The sequence below is a fragment of the Cynocephalus volans genome, chromosome 1 (genome assembly GCF_027409185.1).
Source record: "Cynocephalus volans isolate mCynVol1 chromosome 1, mCynVol1.pri, whole genome shotgun sequence".
NCBI classification, from domain to species: domain Eukaryota; kingdom Metazoa; phylum Chordata; class Mammalia; order Dermoptera; family Cynocephalidae; genus Cynocephalus; species Cynocephalus volans.
In genome coordinates, this window is record NC_084460.1 from 145748173 (window position 1) to 145761259 (window position 13087).

A 13087-nucleotide genomic window follows, 5' to 3' on the forward strand; every position below is an offset into this window, starting at 1 on the left:
TCATTTCCTTATTCTCCTTATCTTTCATTTAAAAATAAATGTTGCCCAGTGAGACCACCTCCAGCCATGTTTTTGATTACAGAAGTTGCATAAAAACAATCAAAGAACATGTTGCTTAGTCCCTGACTAACACCAAAGAGAAGAAATTTTTAATGTACTGGTCAGCAGGATATCTTGGAACTCTGCCTATTTTTTCCCCATTTTTATAACACATATTGTTTTCTCTCCTTTATCATAAAAGTAAAATACGTACTGTAGAATGATTCGATAAGCAAAATTAAAAAAAAAAAAAACATTTTGAGATACGTTTGCATTTGTAATATAAATCACCAAAGACTAAGAAACTTCAAAGACTCAACTACTCAACTACTCAGCTACTGTTATCCTTTGCCTTCTGCAAGGGTCACAGAGTGAAAGACAAGGGAGTTTGCATATGATAGAGGAGAATTTGCAGTGGGAAGCACTGAAGGGGGAGGAGGATTCAATTGTGGGACAGGCACTTTCCCCTTTCACTGTTACTGCAATGGCTAATTGGCAATGTTTCCCATGGAATCACCATGAGACTTGTGTACATCACTTAATTTGGGGGGTCTCAATTTTCTCATCTGTAAAAACAAAACAAAACAAAACCATATACAAAAAACATGTGTGTGTATACACTCGTGTGCGTGTATATGCGTGTGTGTGTGTGTGTATACATATTGCCACAAGATATCCCGAGTCTCTACAACCACTCTCCATTTTTTCTATTACCAGTAAACACTGACCACCATCATTTCCTGTTTGGGGTGGTATAAATAAATCTCTGCTATCTCTCTCCCTGCCCCTCTGTAAATCATTCTCAGCATATCAGCCGGAGTGAGCTCTTAAAAACACAAATCCTACATGTCATTTTCTGCTTAAAAATCTTTCAGTGACTCCCTTTGTAGTTAAAATAAAATTTCTCCTCCTTTCTTGTGACCTTTGAGTCTCCACAGGATCTGGCCCTTGTGTCCTTATTTCCTTACCAGTGGCCCCTACCGTTCAGTGTGTCACCATCCTGACCTTATTGCCAGTTCTCGAACATGCCAAGTTTGTTCCTACCTTAGGATCTATGTTTGTTTTTCCCTCATCTTAGAACATTCTGGCTTCAGAATTTTTCTTGGCTGGTACATTTATAATTTTCAGGTCTCATTTCAAATACCACCTTATTAAAGAAGTACTTCCTGGCCATGCCTTCCAAAGTACTCACTTTTATTCTTCATTTTTTTCATTATATATGTCAGTATTTATTACTATCTGAGATTATCTTTTTTTTTTTTTTTTTTTTTTTACTTTTTCTTATTATCTTTCTAGCATACAGACTATAAACTTCATGAGAAAAACTTGTTTATTGGAATATCTCCAATGCCCAGAACAGTGCCTGACACACAGAATGCACTAAATACACATTTGTTAAATAAAATCTCAGATTGTAATTACATGTACAATAGCACGATTATTGATGTCTGTCTTCTCCCCAGATACTGAGCACTTTTTTCCCCAGCTTTATTGAGGTAGGATTGAAAAATAAAAGTTGTATATACTTAAGGTGTACAACTTGATGTTTCGATATACAGTGTGAAATGATTGCTACAATCAAGCTAATTAACATATCCATCACCTCACATAGTCACTTTTTTTTTTCTGGTGAGAACACTTAAAATCTACCTTCACAGCAAAGTTTCAGTGTATGATACAGTACAGTATTCCTTGGTATCCGTGGGGGATTGAGATGCTGGTTTCTTTTCCTTTGGTTATATCCCCAGAAGTGGGATTGCTAGATCATAAGGTAGTACTAATTTTCATTTTTAAAAATTATACTTCATACTGCTTTCCATAACAGCTATTCCAATATCAACTTACATTGCCACCAACAGTATACAAGAGTTCCTTTTGCCTGCATTCTCACCAACACTTATGTATGTTTTGTCTTTTTGATAACAGCCATTCTAACAAGTGTGAGGTGATATCTCATTGTGGTTGTGATTTGCATTTTCCTGATGATTAGTAAAGCTGAGCATTTTTTTCATCTATTTCCCGACCATTTACATGTATTCTTTTGAGAAATCTCTATTCAGGTACTTGGCCTATTTTTAAAATCAGGAAATGATGTTATTTGTTGCTGGTTTTTTTTGTTTTTTGGTTTTTTTGCTAGTTGAGTTTGTATGACTCTTTATATATTTTAGCTATTAACCCCTTATCAGATATATGGCTTGAAAATATTTTCTCCCATTTCTCATGTTGCTTTTCACTCTGTTAATTGTTTCCTTAGCTATGCAAAAGCCTTTTCATTTGAAATAATCCCACTTGTCTATTTTTGCTTTTGTTGTGACTCTACATACACTTTTATCTCCATTGTCTAATTTAGTGCCTAATAACATTAAGAAATACATGTTAAATGAATAAATTATGATTATTGGATCCTAAAACTAACTGTATTTTATAGTCTCCTTATCCAATGTAGTTAGTTTACATGATTGCAGTGATACTTAAACTCTTCATTGTGTTATTTTTCTATATATAGTCTATTAATATGCTGTGTTTTTTATTTGTTGATTACTGTACCAGTTAGAATGTCTTCAGATACGAGTCAGACAGTCATAGAGATCCCAACTATCAGGGGCTTAAGCAACTAAGACATGTCATTAAATTACAAATAAAAACTGGAAGTTAGTGATTTCTGTATTGATGCAGAAACTCAACAATTTCATCAGAGAAATAGGTACTTTGATCTTTCCACTTGTCTGTCCTCAGCATGGGGTTTGTCACCTTAGGCTTGTTGCCTGCAAGATGGCTGTCGCAGGTCCAAGAGGTATGTCTTTCCAAAGCCATATTCAAGGCGATAAAGAAAGTGAAAGGGCCAATCCTAGAAAGTTCTCCAGTCAAACCTTTTTCTGATAGACCTCAACTAGAAATTTTCCTAGCAGTTTCTCATCTCACTTTCTTTTACATTTAAGTGACCAGTCAAGGTATAAAAATTAAGTGTCAAAGAATGGTACAAATATAACTGATGTATAAATCATGATTTATTTCTTAGATCTGAGCTCATTGCAAACATAGAAATTTCAAGATCTCATTAGCAAGGAAGAAATGGCAAGAGAAGTTGAGTAGGCAGCAAAAAGCATAAATAACTAATAATCTTTTTCAATTTATTTGCTCTTTACATTGGGAATAAATAAGGCTTATCATAGAGGATTTATGTAATTTATCTTGTATTTATTACATTTTTCTTTCCAGTTTTTTATTGTCACAGGACAAAAAGCATTCTTTTGACATCAGGGATGAAACTAGCAACTAAGCATTAGTAATGACTTTATTTCCTCTGTTGCTACCTTTGAAATTCTAGGTCTAAAGTCAGCAGGTCTGTGTACATTCTCTTACTTTATCTTTTTCTTCTGCATAAGCAAGCTGGACCAATAAGCACTGTACTCTCTGCTTGCTGGAAATCTGCTGATTGATCTTTCTCAGTAAATCAATTTAGTCTGGGTTTGTTCTAAAATCACTGGGAGCAGGGAGAGTTACTCTGAATTAGACAGTGTCAGATGTTGCTAACACAAAAACAAACTGCACCTTTGTATTTCCTGTGGTTCTTGGTTAATTATCATGATCTATGCCAAATATCTTGAAAACTGTCACTGGCATTTGATTATTCCTCACTGATCAGCATTTAGGTTAGAAAGATTGAGTATATTGTAGATGAGTGTAGGTATTAAAATATTATGCATTTTGTGATTTTATAAACCACTTGTCTTAGGTTGTGTCCTTGTTGTGGACATTATTTTGTGTTCAAGGCATTTGGTAACATGGTTTCAGAGACTTTAAATCAGAATTTTCCTCTCTGCTTGTGAATATACTAACCCATCTTGTAAGTCTTCAACATTAGTTTCAAATTTTTCATCTCTTCATGGTATATTAAAATTACTTTAGGCTTACTCATTTGGTAGGTAGTGATTAACAGTGATATAAGAGAAGAAATGAATGTAAGTTTACTGAAGACAAGGTAATTTTACTAAAGTTTCAATCACTTTCTACCTGTTTCTTATTGGTTTTCTTAGCAACAATTAATTCAGCAGCCATAAAGAGTGTATTTTTGTAGGTGTTGGAAAGCTTTAAAAAATATAAAAGACAAATCTCCTGTTCTCCAGGGTTTTACACAAATCTAAAGGGATATGTTACTTTAGGACAAAACCAAACAAACACCTACTTGTAAGACCACACCAAGCCTTGAGTTTTGAACAAAAAGTTTCTCTCATCATCTTTTGTCTTAAATAATGCCTTCCTAGTTCCAAGACCTTAGGATCCTTTTCTTTAAAATGCATATTGGAAAGACAAAGGGCTTACACTTAAGGGTTTTTTGTTTGTTTGTTTGTTTCTGTTTTTTGTAGTTACTTTACAGAAATGAAAGATAGAGGTTTTTCCAAAGCTTGGCTTGACTTAATAGTAATGTAACTGAACTGGATAGGCCTCTCTATCTTCACGATTTCTGATAGAACTATCATTTTGCTCCATCATTTTATCCTCTGTGGATGATATTCTTCAAATAGTTTTCATTTATTTTACTACAAAGAACTCTGTAAGTATCACAAACCATTGTTTCCTAAGCTTCAGAGGTGAGGGCTTTTCAGGAAATGATTCTGTAGATAGCAATTGCCTGGTGGTGTATTGACCCTCATTTCCCTCTTATGCTAGTGATCTGCCACTGTCAATGCCCCAAGTAGGACATTTCAAAAAGTTTGTGCCCTCCTGATACCACCATCCCAAACAAGTACTATTACGATCTTGGGTCTCTCAGCCTGTGATCCAAGCTGGTGTAGATGAAACTCATCTCTTGAAAAGTTATTGAAGTTTCTTACTGAGCATTTAGCTCATGTTCTCTCTGGTTTGGTATAAAGTTTCTTGCCCTTTCATCTCCATTGTGGTAGATTTGCTTTCTGGCATTTGGGTTCAAGGTGTGGAGACCACTAATTTCTGAGAATACAGTTTTTATACATTAGATCATTAGAACTTCCTTTACAAAAAAGTTTATAATGAAAAAGTTATATAAAAACTGTCAGATTTTCTTTTCATGAATTAGCTTATTGAAGACTTGCTGGTTCAAGAGTACTTTTTTTTTTTTTTTTGCCTTTGAATTTAGGACACTTAGTATTGGCATATTTATTTCTTCCTCTTTGGCTAACTATAATGATCTATATATTTGACTGACGTTGATTGACTACCATCATAGTATCTGTTGAGTAAGAACTGTTTTTTTGGTGAAGAATCATTTTGTTGTTTTTCCTAAATGGCATAGCTCCTTTACTGATAATGAATTTGGTTCATCCAGCCTGGATTTTATTGTTTTCACTCTTTCAAATTTATTTGCTCACCACCTTTGTATTGCAGAAGAAGTTATTTAAATCTTCACATTATAGCATTCTGTTAACATTGTCATCTTTCTCACTTCTTTTCTTTGTATTCATGCTGCTGAATTCAGGTTTGCTTAAAAGAAACTGCCATTTCTTTTACTTGAGTTTTTTAGTGAATGCTGTACAGGAGCCCATCCTTATATTCTATGTATGGTGTTATATGTAGCTTTTTGTGGGCCAGTATGTTTCACAGTCTTCTAACTAAGGGTCTGCCTTTGTGCCCAAAGGTGTCATACCCCCTCCATTTTTAGCTTGGCTAAGCCTTAAAGAAAATTTGAAGTAAAAGTCATTCTTTAGCTTAGTCCAAGTTGAACTAGGGTAGAATTACAGTAAGCATTTTAGCACATATTGTATCTTAGCTCACCACCAATGACTTGTTTGACTAAGAATACTGTAGTAGAATTTCAAAGGATGACGTTTTATTCTTCAAAATCTAATAAATCAGAAGCATTTCTCAGTATAATTCCTTTTATTAAGCGCATTGGATATTATATCATTTTAGTTGAAAGCATTAAAAACTTTTTTTCTCACTGCATAACTTTTTATAGCAATGCTTTAATTTAAAAGAGACAAATGAGTGAAAATTCTGAATATGTTTTACTAAAGGGTTAAGTATGATCTCTAGGCAAATCTCAATAACTCATATTAAACTACTTATAGGCAGAACACTAAAGGATCTAGAATAATTTTTATCTCACTTGTATTAAAAAATATTTGTTCTTGAAACTGGACATGTCTCAAAATTAAAAAATTTACCTCAAGAGGTCAAGCCAATTCATAAACACCTGAATTAGGCGAAGGAGGAAGGTTTCTCAGATCTCCCCTAACTTCAAAATACACATGTAAAAATGTCCTCCATATGCTGCTTCAATTATCTCCACATTTGGTATAAGTCATGCCTTCTTAGATTGATAGGAGACTTGACTTTTCTCGTATTTTATGTGGAATAGGGGAGGTTAAGTGTTGGAGCTCGGAAGAGCTTCTATGAATGCAAAATAAATAGAATTAAAATGTTAACAGAACTGTGATTATGCAGATTATGTGTTGTCAATAATGAGGCTCTGTATTTCAACAAAGAAAGTACTTATATGGAACTGCTGCTGTCAAAGAAAAAAACAAAAATTGCCTTGAATAACACAAAAGAAACACAACTGAAAGCTAAAATCAAGGAATCAAAAATTTTTAGCAGGAATTGCAATAAAATGGTTCTCCCATTTTGCTTTGATCTTCGTAATACAAGAAAAGGAGTTCCTCAAAATAATTTTTAAAAAATCGGAACATAACTGCCATTATATTTTAGATAAAACTTCTATCTTAAAACAGATGAGTGTGAACCACAATATATGTTTTAACGTTCTTTTTAGGTAAATAGGACCTCAATTCCATAACTGAGAGCAAAGAGGCTTAGCATTTTCAGTGTAAGTTTAAGACTGGGTTGCTTAGCAATATTTAAATGAGAAAGTCCCTCCTCTGGAACTGGTTATAAAACAGTTGTCCATGTGAATGTGTATCAGATTAAGAAAAAGATGTGACTTCTTAGCACCTAGATTATAACCAGGTAGAAGACGATGTAATCAAATGAAAACCATTCACCCTGCCAGTAACTTTATACAGATTAATTTAGCCACCTAACACTAATTATATATGTATTGTTAGGTGTGGATCATAATCATTCACCAATCGCTCCTCACTAAATGCCTGGAAAATTCTTCGTAGAATTGGTATATAAAAGCAAGGCCTAGCCCTTGTATTGATCCTACTGTTATGCATTTTTCCCTTCTATCTTTGGCCCACAATGTATATTTCTTGGTTTTCGTACCACTACTAGTTCCTAAAGTCTCTTTGCAAAGGCTTGATGATTTTTAGGATGGTAAATGTTGTCTGTCTTAGTCTGTTCCTGTTGCTTATAACAAAATACCTGAAAGTGAGTGATTTGGAAAGAAAACAAAATTTGTTGTTTACAGTTTTGGAGACTGGGAAGTCCAAAGTGCAGGGAACACATCTGGTGAGGTTCTTGGTGGTGATAGTAGTGACCCAGGGGTCTCACACTGTGTGATGGTAGAAGCAGACAGAGCAGAGAGAGTTTAACGTCATTCACTCTCTTTTAAAAGCCAAACCATGCCCCTGACTATCACTTTGAATCCATTCACTATGGCAAGGTCTTACAATCTAATCACCTCCCAAGGCCCCACCTTTCAATTACCATAATAGAGTTTCCTACCTCCTAACAGTCACAGTGGGGGCAAAGTTCCTAATACAGAAAACTTGGGGGAAGCAATTCAAACTTCAATGAGTTTAGTGGGGACATTCATTCTACTACACTTTCCTAGTCCATTTTCTGCTGCTATAACAGAACACCACAGACTAGGTAATTTAAAAAGAAAAGAAATTTATTTGGCTTACAATTCTGGAGACTGGGAAGTCCAAGAGCATGGTGCTGGCATCGGGTGAGAGCATTTGAACTGCCTTATCCCATGATGGAAGGCATCACATGGTAAGTGAGTGCATGAGACAGAGAGGGCCTTTTCAGAAGCCCTCTCCAGTGATAACTAACCCACTCTTACTGTAAGAACATTAATCCATTCATGAGGGCTAATCACCTCTTATCTCATCTTTTAACATCATCACAATTAAATTTCTTTTTCTTTTCTTTTAAAAATTAGATGCCAGAATATCTTTAATACGGAAAGTGCGTGAGCTATGTTCACACTGTACCCTCTTGACCAGGGATAGCCTGATTGTTTCTGTGAACTGGTGGTCTTGTTACCACCTAGGAGATGGCACTAGGTGCACTGACATATGCTTGAACTTAAGCCTTCCAGAAAGAACGAAGTAGTTCTCTCCTTTTGTGTACCAGATGGTTGTTAACTGCTGCTGAATTGTACTAGAATGGAAATTGTGGCTCAGAGAAGAAACACCTCATTTCTTTTTTTTTCCCCTCTGAAGCCTCAAACTTTTTGCTCATCCCCCAAATGAACTGATTCCAGTGTTATCTTTCCACCTTCTCTTGCACTGTGAGTTTCTTGAGGCCAGATGGTATCACTTCTTATTCCACCCCAATATGGACAGTGCTTAGCACTTAGCAGAAGCTACTCACAAGGCGATTGAATCTGTGATCCCCTGCTCATACATTTGCTTCCTCTGCTTCACCACTGCCTGCAACTCATACACATTTTTATTTAGCTAATTAAATAGAACATTTAGCAAGCTGTACCAGTGCTCTCTCTCTCTCTCTCTCTCTTTCTTTCTGTCTCTCTCTGTGATACTGAATTTCAGCAAATTCAGAGATGGTTCCTTATAAACTCTGAAGGAAGGAATCTCGAGGGCTGGCTCTTGGTAGAGTGTGGTGCTGCTAAAAACCAGGGTCAAGGGTTCAGCTCCCAGTACTGGCCAGCTTAGATTTCTTCTCTCCTTCTGAAAGAATAGTGGTTACTCTGTTAATTTGTTGCCTAGATGATCTGTTCAATGCTGAGAGGTTTGATCAGGTCTCCCAATATTATCGTAGAGCAAATGCTTCTTCTATCACTCTGAAATGGGCTTTGTGGAGAGAAACAGCCTCTTCTTTTCTTTATCTCTGCTGATGACTCTCCTTGTGTCAATGCACTCCAGTGGTTGGTGGACAATCTACATTGTGGTTGTAGTGTCTAGCTGTTTTTGTGGCAGCCGTGGTTACTGTGGTGGCTGTGGTGGACCACCCACATGGAGGTATTTTTGGCATGCTCCTTGGTGCTGGTGGTGTGCCTGGTTGTGGGGTGTGTTTGGTCCTCTTCTCCATGCCTCTGGTCCCCATGTGGGCCCTGAGACACTGGTGTGGTGTGCCTGGTTGTGGGGGGGTATCCACTCCCTGGCTTCATGCCTCGGGTCATTGGACAGGCCCTGAGGCACTGGCGTGATGTGCTTGGTTGTGGGTTGGGGGGTCTGGTCCCCTTCTCTATGCCCTGGGTCACTGGGCAGGCCACAAGACACTGGTGCACTGTGCCTGGTTGTGGGTGGGGGGGTCCAGTCCCCTTCTCCATGCCCCAGGTCCCTGGGTGGGCCCCGAGGTGCTAGCATGGTGTGCCTGGTTGTGGGAGTGGGGTCTGGTCCCCAGCTCCAAGCCTCCAGTTCCCAGGCAGGCCCCGAGGTGCTGGTGCTGTGCCTGGGCCAGAACTAATTTTTTGTCCTTTTCTTACTTTGAAAATGGGGGAACTTCCTGTAGAAACCAGTACTTGAGCTGTGTGGGGTTGAGTTACATTGCTGATTTGCTGCTGTTTCCCTAGGGGAGGCTTTTTGTGCAGCTCAGGGTTTAATGTTTGACCTTATAGGTACTTCCAGCTCTCCAGAAACCTGGTGGATCTGTGTTGTGTAGAATCTCTGATCTGGGTCTGAGTTTTTTCATCAAACTGCACCCCATGAAATTCTGCATTCCCAACCAGTCTTCTCTGAGTGGTCCTATGCTGATTGGGGGGTGGATCAGCTGTCCTTGCTGTGCTCCAGTGTTCTCCCAGTGGGTCCGTCTCCCCCACCAACCATACTCCAAACACTTCCCATGGGACAGGTCCTGCACCGGTCCCTTGTGATGACTTACTGGCCTCTGAACGGCTCCCTTTTTTCAGTTGTTCTGGTTCCTCACTCCTGTGTGGGTCCGTGGGAACCTTATTAGTGGTCTTGCTGTCCTGGGGCCGCCAAGTCCCTCTTCTCCCCTGCCACTTCCAGGTAACTCCATCTGAAAGGCACAGCTGCGGCTTCTACCAGCTCCTGCTCCATGCGCTCATCAGCTCCAGACTTAGAGTGGCTGTGGCCCAAAACCTTCAGAGCAGTTTTTCTTTCTCACATCATGGTTTCTCCCACCTTCATGAACTCTGTTGGTCTCTTTTCCCTTCCTTTGAGCTCCAGCGGCCCCACCTTGGCTGATGTTACATTTTAATAGTCGTAAATTGGTTGATTTGTGGAAGAGAGTGATGCTGGGGACCGTCTATTCCTCCTTCTTGACCGGAACTTCCTAAATTTCATCATAGGTTTGGGAGGGGACATTCAAACCGTAGCAAAAGCCATACCAGAAATATCTCCTACTGTTGTTGCCTTTCATGCTGCGCTCCCTACTCTTGGTGTCTGCACATACATGAGTTTTATTATAGGCTGCATTTGGTTACTCTTGGTCCTGTCTCTCAGTCATTTATCTATTCTCAACAATCCCTTTATTTTTTGCTATTGAAGCAGGATCATTTTCTGGGTGGCCTTGGACTGACCTAGTTCTCCCTCCTCTCTTCCTTGTGGTTCTGAAGAATAACTGTAGTATGTGCTGGTAATGCAATATCCTCAAATAGGGAGGAACTGCCTGAAACAGCTCAGGCCTTGTTCCTGTCCCTCCTAAGGAATGTAATATTTTGAATTAGGGAAGAGATACCTGGGACAGCCCGGGCTTCTTCCTCTCTCCACTGGAAGCAGTATGTACTTCAAAGATTTACCTGGTGTGTCGTGTGGCCCCTGAGGTATATAACCTAGGGGTCTGTAACCTGGTTGTCTTCTAGGGTCCCTCAGATCTGATGAAAAGTGGGGCACACACAGTCAAGACTCCATCCTTCTTGGGCTTTCTCTCCAGCTTTCTTGAGCCTGTGGGACTGACTCACAATGAGTCCTAGGCTTATTTTGTCCTTGTTGTCTAGCTGTAAATAATAGACCCACTTGGCATAATAACCTGTGTGTAAGTGTGTTCTGTCTCACTAGACTCAGAAAAACAGGTAGCAAGTGCTGTTGGACCTAAACAGTAGCCCAGGATGCAGGGGGCATAAGTATTGGGACTCCTGCTTCTGGTGGTTGGCATAGTGATGACCTTTGCTATTCTCCACTGAGTGGGAGTTCTCACTTGGGACTGGTAAATAGGGAACCTGCTTTACAACTAATTCTCTAAAGAATAGGACCTAAATAATGGCAGCTCCATAACAAACTGTGTCAAGTACACACTGAATGAACATGTCTTAGGTGTAGAGCTGGGCATGCAAAACACTCTAGCTGTTGGAAGAAAATAATAATATTTCTCAGTCTAGGACAGAAAGTGCCTGGAGTCTGGATGTTAAATTTGATCCAATAAAAACCATATATGCATCAAAATTTGGGTAAACTGCTTATTTTATTAGAATCTTAAATTTAGTTATGAGATTTTCATTTTAAAAAGCAGTTAAAATACCATTTAATAAAAGATTTCAAGTGTATCTATAGGCCTACAGCCAAAGAGTCTAATAGTTATTTCCTATCTTGTTTTATTCTTTTAGTAGATTGTATCTTTTTCAATTTTTATATATGATAATTTTAAACACCATTCACCAGGGTTGGAAATGTGCTTAATAGAAAAATTTTATATGCATTTTTCTATAACCCCAAAAGTTGTTTCAATTTATATATTTGTAAAAATAAGACAGAAGAAAATAAAGGTCTTGAGAAAAAGAAAAATAATTACAATATTTTCCAATTAGAAAATAGAGTTGAAAATATTGCTTTTTCTGAAATGAACAATGTATTTTCAGAATTAATAAACTTATTTTTATAAAGCTTTTTGATTAAATTAAAAGATCAATAGATACTGCTACTTTATATATCAAATTCTGAGAGATTAATTTATTTTCCTTAGAACTGTATTTCTTTGTTGAAGAAATTGTAAAAAATATCACTGATAAATTAATGTAGAGCATTTCTACAAAGCAAACAAAGGGCACAAAACATTGCATTCATAATATTTGAACTTGCATCCATGCTAGAGTAATTGAATACAGCAAAGTTTTAAAAAATCTTATAGAAAATGAAATAAAGGGGCACTAAATAAAGGAGTTGCGTCTTTTAAAATAATGAGTAAGGTTAGGAAAAAAGAACAGAATACAAACATCTTGAATAGTTTTACCGACATTTTCCATTGAAGCTGTCAAAGGAGTCTGTGGTCAGGGTTTTGTTTAAGAAATAACAGAACATAAAATAATTTGATAAATTAGTAGCTTTAAGATAGCTAAACAAAGCCTTTGAGACTAAATTCTTCAAACAATAACCAAAGAAATCAATAAAATGAATTAATTTTAAGTCATTCAAAATATTTAAACTATTCATGGGTCAAATTGAGATCATGCAATTTGTAAATGAAAGTTTGGTTCTAAAGTTTTAACCTTTTATTCCTGCTCACATTTCCCCAAGTAACGTTTAGAAAAAGCTTTAGAGTATAGAAGGGCACTTCGAAAAGTTTATGGAAAATAGAATTGAAAGATATGAATCTTTCCATGAACTTTTTGAGGTGCTCTCATGTTTATATATCTGCAAAGAAACCTATATTGTTCATTGTTAAGCATGATGAGATCATAACTAGCCACTGGTTCCTCACTATCACTGAATTAGTAATTGATTGCACTATCTGACTATACAGAACACTATTTAAAGTATATTATTATTGAGACATCAAAAATATCTCAGGCAAGGGTAAATTTGTTGTGAGGGCTGCCATGATGTGCAGCTCAAACATGATGTTAAATGAAAGCACCGTACAACGAAAGAAAAAAAAGCAGTTAAATATAAGAAGATTTTTTAAAAAAAAAATTAGGCACTCAGATGTAGTAAATACTTCTCAATTAAAACAGGATGCTAAATTAGCAAAATGATAAATGAAAGCAGAAAATTAGGAAAATAAAAACATCTAAGAACAT

General features: G+C 37.2%; 1 protein-coding gene across 1 annotated transcript in view; it reads right to left on the reverse strand.

Annotated features, from left to right (window-relative positions):
* EPHA6 (EPH receptor A6) overlaps positions 1-13087 on the reverse strand; it is an 839959-nt gene that overhangs the window by 86749 nt on the left and 740123 nt on the right. The window lies entirely within an intron of this gene.